This window comes from Octodon degus, unplaced genomic scaffold (genome assembly GCF_000260255.1).
Source record: "Octodon degus isolate 3935 unplaced genomic scaffold, OctDeg1.0 scaffold00021, whole genome shotgun sequence".
Classification (NCBI taxonomy): Eukaryota; Metazoa; Chordata; class Mammalia; order Rodentia; family Octodontidae; genus Octodon; species Octodon degus.
Window position 1 is genome coordinate 19,533,150 of NW_004524597.1, and position 6,692 is coordinate 19,539,841.

At 46.0% G+C, this 6,692-nt stretch overlaps 1 protein-coding gene across 3 annotated transcripts in view; it reads right to left on the reverse strand.

Moving 5' to 3' along the window:
- Ascc2 (activating signal cointegrator 1 complex subunit 2) overlaps positions 1-4,649 on the reverse strand; it is a 45,416-nt gene extending 40,767 nt beyond the window's left edge. For all 3 annotated transcript variants that reach the window (XM_023711357.1, XM_023711356.1, XM_004628061.2), the window contains exon 1: positions 4,547-4,649. The gene's annotated coding sequence lies outside the window, so the exon portion shown is untranslated. The remainder of the gene's footprint in view (positions 1-4,546) is intronic.
- Between the last annotated feature and the right edge of the window lie 2,043 nt (positions 4,650-6,692).

The window sequence follows — 6,692 nt, forward strand, 5'->3', positions numbered from 1 at the left end:
AGGAGCAGAAGGAGCAGGAGCAGCAGCAGCAGCAGCAGCAGCAGCAGCAGCAGCAGCAGCAGCAGCAGCAGCAGCAGCAGCAGCAGCAAAGAAGCCAGGAAATGATAGACCCCAGGTCTCCTGTCTCCCAATCTAATCTTTTCACAATACCACTAGGCCTGTCCCACAGGATGGATACATGGGTTGACCAAGTCATGGAGTGGATGTAAATTAGGCTACTCAGAAGGCATGCTATTTAAGGCTAGTATGGTCTCAATGACAACAGATTAAGGTTGAGGAGAGGAAATTGTCACTTCCTGAGCTCTCACAGATAAGCCAAGAGGCAGGCCAGCCATATATTACCAGGTGTGCTGTATCTCAGATTACAGGAAAGGCCCAGGTGATATGAAGACATAATAGGGGAAAAGATCCCCTCGGCAGAAGAAATAGAAGGCAGAGGATAGGACATGGAAATGACAATGTACACAGGTTCTAGGCTGTGTTATGTTTTTAAAGAGACAAGGTCTTCCAGAGGGCCCTGAGCTCCTGAGCTCAAATGATCCTCCTGATTCTGCCTCTCCAGTAGCTGCGACTGCACTTGGGTACCGCTCTGTCTGGCTCCTGGTCTGTTTTAAAGACTGTGACAATCCCTTCTCTAGAGTGATGTAATGAGAAAGAACTAGCCTGTCTAGTCTTTAAAAGGCCTGTTCTAGCTCTAGAATCTCTACACAAAAGATATCTTGAAAAAGTCAGGTATTGCAGCACATGCCTGCAACTTCAGCTACAGGAAAGGCTATGGCGGGGGACTAGCAGTTCAAGGCCACCCTAAGCAACTTAGTGAGACCCTGTCTCAAAATGAAAATGCAGGGAAATTAAAAAAAGAAAAAAGCTGGAGATATAGCTCAGTGGTAAGCACCACTTCCTTCCTCAGGAAGGAAGACTAAAAAGAAAAGTAAAGCAAAGTAATGAAGGGCTTGGGGATAGTTTTCATTTAATAGCTTCGCCAAGCATAGATAATATTCACTCTGGGTGGTCAAATAGCTCAGTGGATTAAAGCGCCCGCAAGCAGGCGCAGGGGTCCAGGGGCTGGTGGTTCAATCCCCAATCCCCGGGCCTGCAGTGCTGGCCCTGCCCCCAGGGCATGCTGAGAGGGCAATTGAGACTGAGCATGGTGGCATGAGCCCATAATTCCAGCACTTGGGAGGCTGATAAACAAGCGGATCACTATGAGTCCGATCTAGCAGTGAGACCCTGAACACTCTTGTAGACCCTTCGCTAAAATAAAAAAAAAATTTAAAAAAAATCATTCTTTAGGAGAGAGTAAAATAGAGGGAGAGGTGGGGAGGGGAGGAGAGAAGATAGGGGAGACACAGTCTCACTGTCCCACTATGTTGTCCAGGCTGGCACTGAACTCCTAGGCTTAAATGATCCTTCTTCCTTAGTCCCCTGAATAGCTAGGATTACAGGCACATGTCATTGTGCCTGGCTATGTGATTTTTTATTTTTTTGTTGTACCAGGATCGACTTCAGGTCATTGCACTTGCCAAGCAGGTGCTTATGCCGCTGAACTATCTCCCTGGCTGGCTATATTATTTTTAATCAAGTTACTATTTTATTGGCCTCTTACAAACTCCAATCCATAATGGCAAGGATTATTATGCTCACATATCAAAGGGGGTGTGGGTCCTGACCTGCTCAAGACAAATGCAGAAGTGGCCAAGTTAAATGTCCTGTCCAATCTTTCTACCTTGGCATGTGGGGATCTTACGCTAAAAATATTAAAATATGCTTCCCCCTAAATCCTAGTGCTTCTGGGGGGGGAGGCAGCTGGAGACACCAGTGGGCTACACACCAGTAAAGAGGCCTAAATGACTCACAGGTTTAATTTGTTCCAGATGCATCCACCAAAGACAGTAGTGGGAGTGTCAGGGGGAGAGAGAAACCTGAAGGTAGGGAGAGATTCGTAAGGAGGGGGCAGTTCTTCATCCTTTAAACTCAAGGCCTGAGTCCAGATCCAGACAGGTAGAGACAACACCTGCTTTCAGAAAAAATTCACTCCTGTAGGGCCGGCCAAATAGCTCAGCTGGGGCCGGGGACATGGCTCAGTAGAATAAGAGCTTGCCTGGCAAGTGCAAGGGCCTGAGTTCAATCCCTGGTTCTACAAACAACAAAAACAAAAAACAAAAAACAAAAACAAAAACAAAAAAACCCTCCTTGGATTAAAGCTCCTGCAAACAGGTGCAGGGGCCAAGGGTCCTCCAGCCTGCTGTGCTGAGATGGCAATTGAGACTGGGTGTGGTGGTGTATGCCCGTAATCCCAGCTCTTGGGAGGGAGTCTGATCTAGTAGTGAGACTCTGAACACCCTGTAAATCTTTCCCTAAAATTAAAAAAAAAAAAAAATTCACTCCTGCCTATAATCCTAGCACTTGGAAGACTGAGGCAGGGGACTTCCAGGAGTTTGAGGCCAGCCTAGACTACTTAGCAAGACCCTGTCTCAAAAAAAGGGGTAATAGACTGGACATGGTGGCGCACACCTGTAATCCCAGCTCTTGGGAGGCAAGAACTGCAAACAGGTGGATCACTATGAGTCTGATCTAGTAGTGAGACCCTGAACACCCTGTAGACCCTTCCCTAAAATACAAAAAAGAAAAAGGGGGAAAAGGGGGAGTGGGTAGGAAGAGAAAAAGTTCACTCCTACAAGCCAGTGCCTACAATGCATACACTCAGGAGGCTGAGGCCGGAAAATTGCTGTGCGTTTGAGGGCTGCATGGGCTACAGGAGTGAGTTCAAGGCCAGCTTGAATTGCATAGTGAAATACTGTCTCAAAAAGACCAAAAAAACCCAAAACAAACAAAGAAAAAAAAACCAAAACAAAAAAACCCCCGCAGTTCTGGGCAAGGCTGATGCATTGGTTAAAGACAGCTCTCTGGTCCTACAGCCTGGCTTTAAAACCTGGCTCCATGTTTTTCTGCACTTGTTAAGACCTTGAGACAGTTCCATAACCGCTCTTGATTTTCTTTTATTCAGCATTCTGGGTCCTGGGCATGTAAACGACCATCATGTAATGCTGGAGCTGTAATAGGAAATGGCCAAAACTAGAGCAAAGAGAAAGGGAGAAAGGAATAAAGATGAAATAGGTAACAGGATTTGGATGTTGAAGGACGGGAGGAAACACTAGGCATTCCAAGCAAAGAACAAACATGAGCAGAGGCTCAGAGCCATAAGAAGCATGACTTTCAAAAGGCATGATACATTTAATGTTGCTAAAAACACAGAGTAAAGACAACGGAAGTGAAGAGGGAAGAAGTAGGATACGCAAGACAGCCAGTTTAAAAACAGGCTGCAGCGCTATGCTAAAATCTTTGGGCTTTCATTTGAAGACAGAAAAGTTACTTAAGAGAGACATGATCAAAAAGAGCTGATGATCAGGCCAAGGTAGTGGATGGATACAATGCCAGCCCTCCAAGAGGCTGAGGCAGAAGGAGCTAATTTGAGATCTGCCTGGGCAACTTAGAGATTTTGGGAGTCCGTATCTCTAACTAACTAAATACACAAAGATGATAACCTGGTGCAGGAGAGGCCTCCTATGAATGACTGGAGAGCACACAGAACTGTATTAATTATCTCATATATTCAGTGACTTTTCAGTACTTACTATGTGGCTGGTATTGACACCTGCAGACTAGTAAGGTGGGCAAATAATAACCACTCACGGTGCTTATCGTTTTTATAGAAATGACAGATACAAATCGAATAGTCAAAAAATCAACATGATGATGTTTGTTATATAGATGAAGATCAGGTAGTATTTACACAAAGAAGAGGCTTGAGGGAAGGAGGATGTCAAATAGGATTTGAGTTTTCGCCTAAAGCATGAGTAGGAATTTAAAAAGACGAGGACAATAATCTTGGTTATATCTGTGCTCACCACTATACCCCAAAGTAGTGTAGAAAAGCAAAAGCAAAGCGGTAAAAAAAAAAAAGAAAAGAAAAAAAAAGGGCTTTTTCTTAAGAAAGTGCAGCACAATCGCCAACTATAACATGGTCTACAAGCATTCCCAGAGCTACTGTTACCTTAGTTTCTGACTGCTATCACTCTTCGGGTTTACATTCAACATTACTCTCCTCTGAAACGTTCGGAAATCGCTCTGAAGTATTCACTCTTCCAACTGTCGTCATATCTTTAATTACCGTGTGCGTTTATTTATCGCCGACTGATTCCTCCCATCAGACTGTCAGCTCCATGAACGCAGAAGCTTCTCAGTCTCGCTCACTTTCTAATCTCTAGCGCCTAGGTCTGTGCCTAGCTCAAAAACTATTTGTTCAACGAATGAATGAACCTCGAGGAAATCGTAGCCCCGGGCGTGGGAGGTGGGGCTCCGGGGTTACGACCCTGGGGCGGCCTAGCTGGGAGTGCAGCGGCTCACAGCCTCTGCGCCACGAGGCAACGCGAGCCTCCTCCCCGCCGTGGACACCGGGCCGGTGGGCGTGCCAAGGCCGCCCGAAGCACGGCCGCAGCTCTTCCCGAACCTGAGGCCTTGCATCCATCTAAGACCAGCCACTCACCTCGGCGGCTTCACCACTGGCGCTGTAACGCCGCCGCCGCCTCTGTTCCCGGTGACAGCTCCCGGAGCTTCCACACTTCCGGGGTCAAACGGCGATTCCGCAGGCGCAGACCGGAAACCCCGCCCATCCCTGCCCCTCAGGGCCAACTGCCATCCAAAGGCTGGATCGTGACCACGCCCCCACGGCTAAGACCCCGCCCCATATCGGTTTTTGGTCTTTGACCACGCCCCTTGGCCCTTCCCTGTTCAGGTTAAGTGATTCTATTGCTAGGAAAATCCAAAAATAATTCTCAGGACAGCTTTTCAGAATCCTAGTCATCAGCCATTGTTCTATAAATTTAATCTAGAAGTTTTAGCAATTGGAAAGTATGATCTTAGCAAGCAAACAAGTATAGACAAATAAAGGCAGACAAGTGAGTACAGACTGATAGCATTTATAAGAACTGATAGTAATGGGGCTATGGTAGTGGTTAGAGTTCTGGCGGTTGAAGTGGGAAGACACCCAAGTGAGGCTGGCGATGTTCCTTCTCTTGGTGGCTGTAGAGATAGCTTCATTTAGCAAAATACATGAAAATCTACACTGAAGATGTGCACACTTTTCGGTATGTCTGCAGTATAAAATCTGCAGCTATACAGTTTTTAGTTAGTGTAACGATCTTGTGGATGCAATTTTCCTTAGATTATCTCAGGTGGTGCAGGATTAATGGGTCCAAGCGTGTCTATGGATCAGAATCATCGTGCAAAACTGGTTAAGACTATTCATCTTTGAGGCTGGGTGTCACTCAGTGGTAGAGCGATTTTCTAACGTGCATAGGGTTCTATCCTAGCAATGAAAATGAAAGAAAGGATGAAAGGCAGGAAAGGAGGAAGGAGGGCATGAGGGAGGAAAGAAGGACAAAAGAAAATATTAATGTCTGGCTTCATCTCAGTGCCCAATACACAGTAAACTGTCAAAATCAACCACTACCTTTATCATTGAGATGTTCGAGATGCTCATATAAAGGAGCACCCTGTCCAGCCAGCCTGAGGTACTGCTATGGTTGATACATTGTGTCAACTTGTGGAGTCCAGAGGTTTAACTAAGTAACTCAGCAGTTCTGGGGTGAAAAGGACAAGCCCTTACTGCTTTAGAATGATGTTCATTGTGTCAACTTAAGTTTAAAAGTTTAACTAAGTGATTCAGCAGAGGGCCAGGGTCCGTGAGTGCTACATTGCCTGCCCACATCAAGGGGTTGCCTGCTTATAATACAAGGGAGTAAAAGGTGCTTGTTCTCCCCTTTTGCTCTTATTGCTTTTGCTGTCTTCTGCTGCCTTGGACTATTTGGCCCTGTTCTGTGCCACCCTGCTTTGGAGCCAGCTGATTGTTGGCTGACACCTCCACAAACTGCGAGCTAAATAAACTTTTCCTTCCTTAATTTGGGGTGCTGGGTATTTTGTTTCAACAATAAAAAAAAAGTAATCAAGACATACTGTATTACCCAGCACCCTCCTACTGGCAGGCCCTGCTATCTGCCCTCAAGCAACAAGAAACATTTCGTCCAGTGCTTGTCCTCAAGAGCTTACAGTGCAGGGGCACAAGAAAAGCAACAGCTGTGAAGCAATGTGATAAATGCATGGTGCTAAGAAAATAGAGGATATGGGTTCTAAACCAAAGATGGGAGGAGAGGAGTTTACTAGTTACTTACATATATTGCTGTATAACAGTTGCTACAAGGGCCAGTGAGATAGCTCAGAAGCTAAGTGCCTTCCTAGGAAAGCACAGGAACTGGGGTTAAAAACCACAGGCATGCTGAGCTGGCCACCAAGAACTGGCATGGTGGTGCTTGCCTATAATCTCAGCACTGGGAAGGCTGAAAACAGGAAGATCACTATAAATTCGAGCTGTGGAGTGAGACCCTACACCAAATACATTTAAAAAAATAAATGCTACATATTTTGCAGTTTAGCACAGTGGTAATGAATTTATGGCATACATGCTGTTTATTTTTAAGACAAAAGGTGTTAATGGGGGCTGGAGAGATGGCTCAGTGGTCTAAAGCACCTATTTGGAACAAGCTTGGCAAAGCATCAGGGACCGCGGTTTCGATCCCCAGCACCACATGCCAGCCAGCCCCGCCCCCTGGTGGGCTGAGCTGGCCACACACACA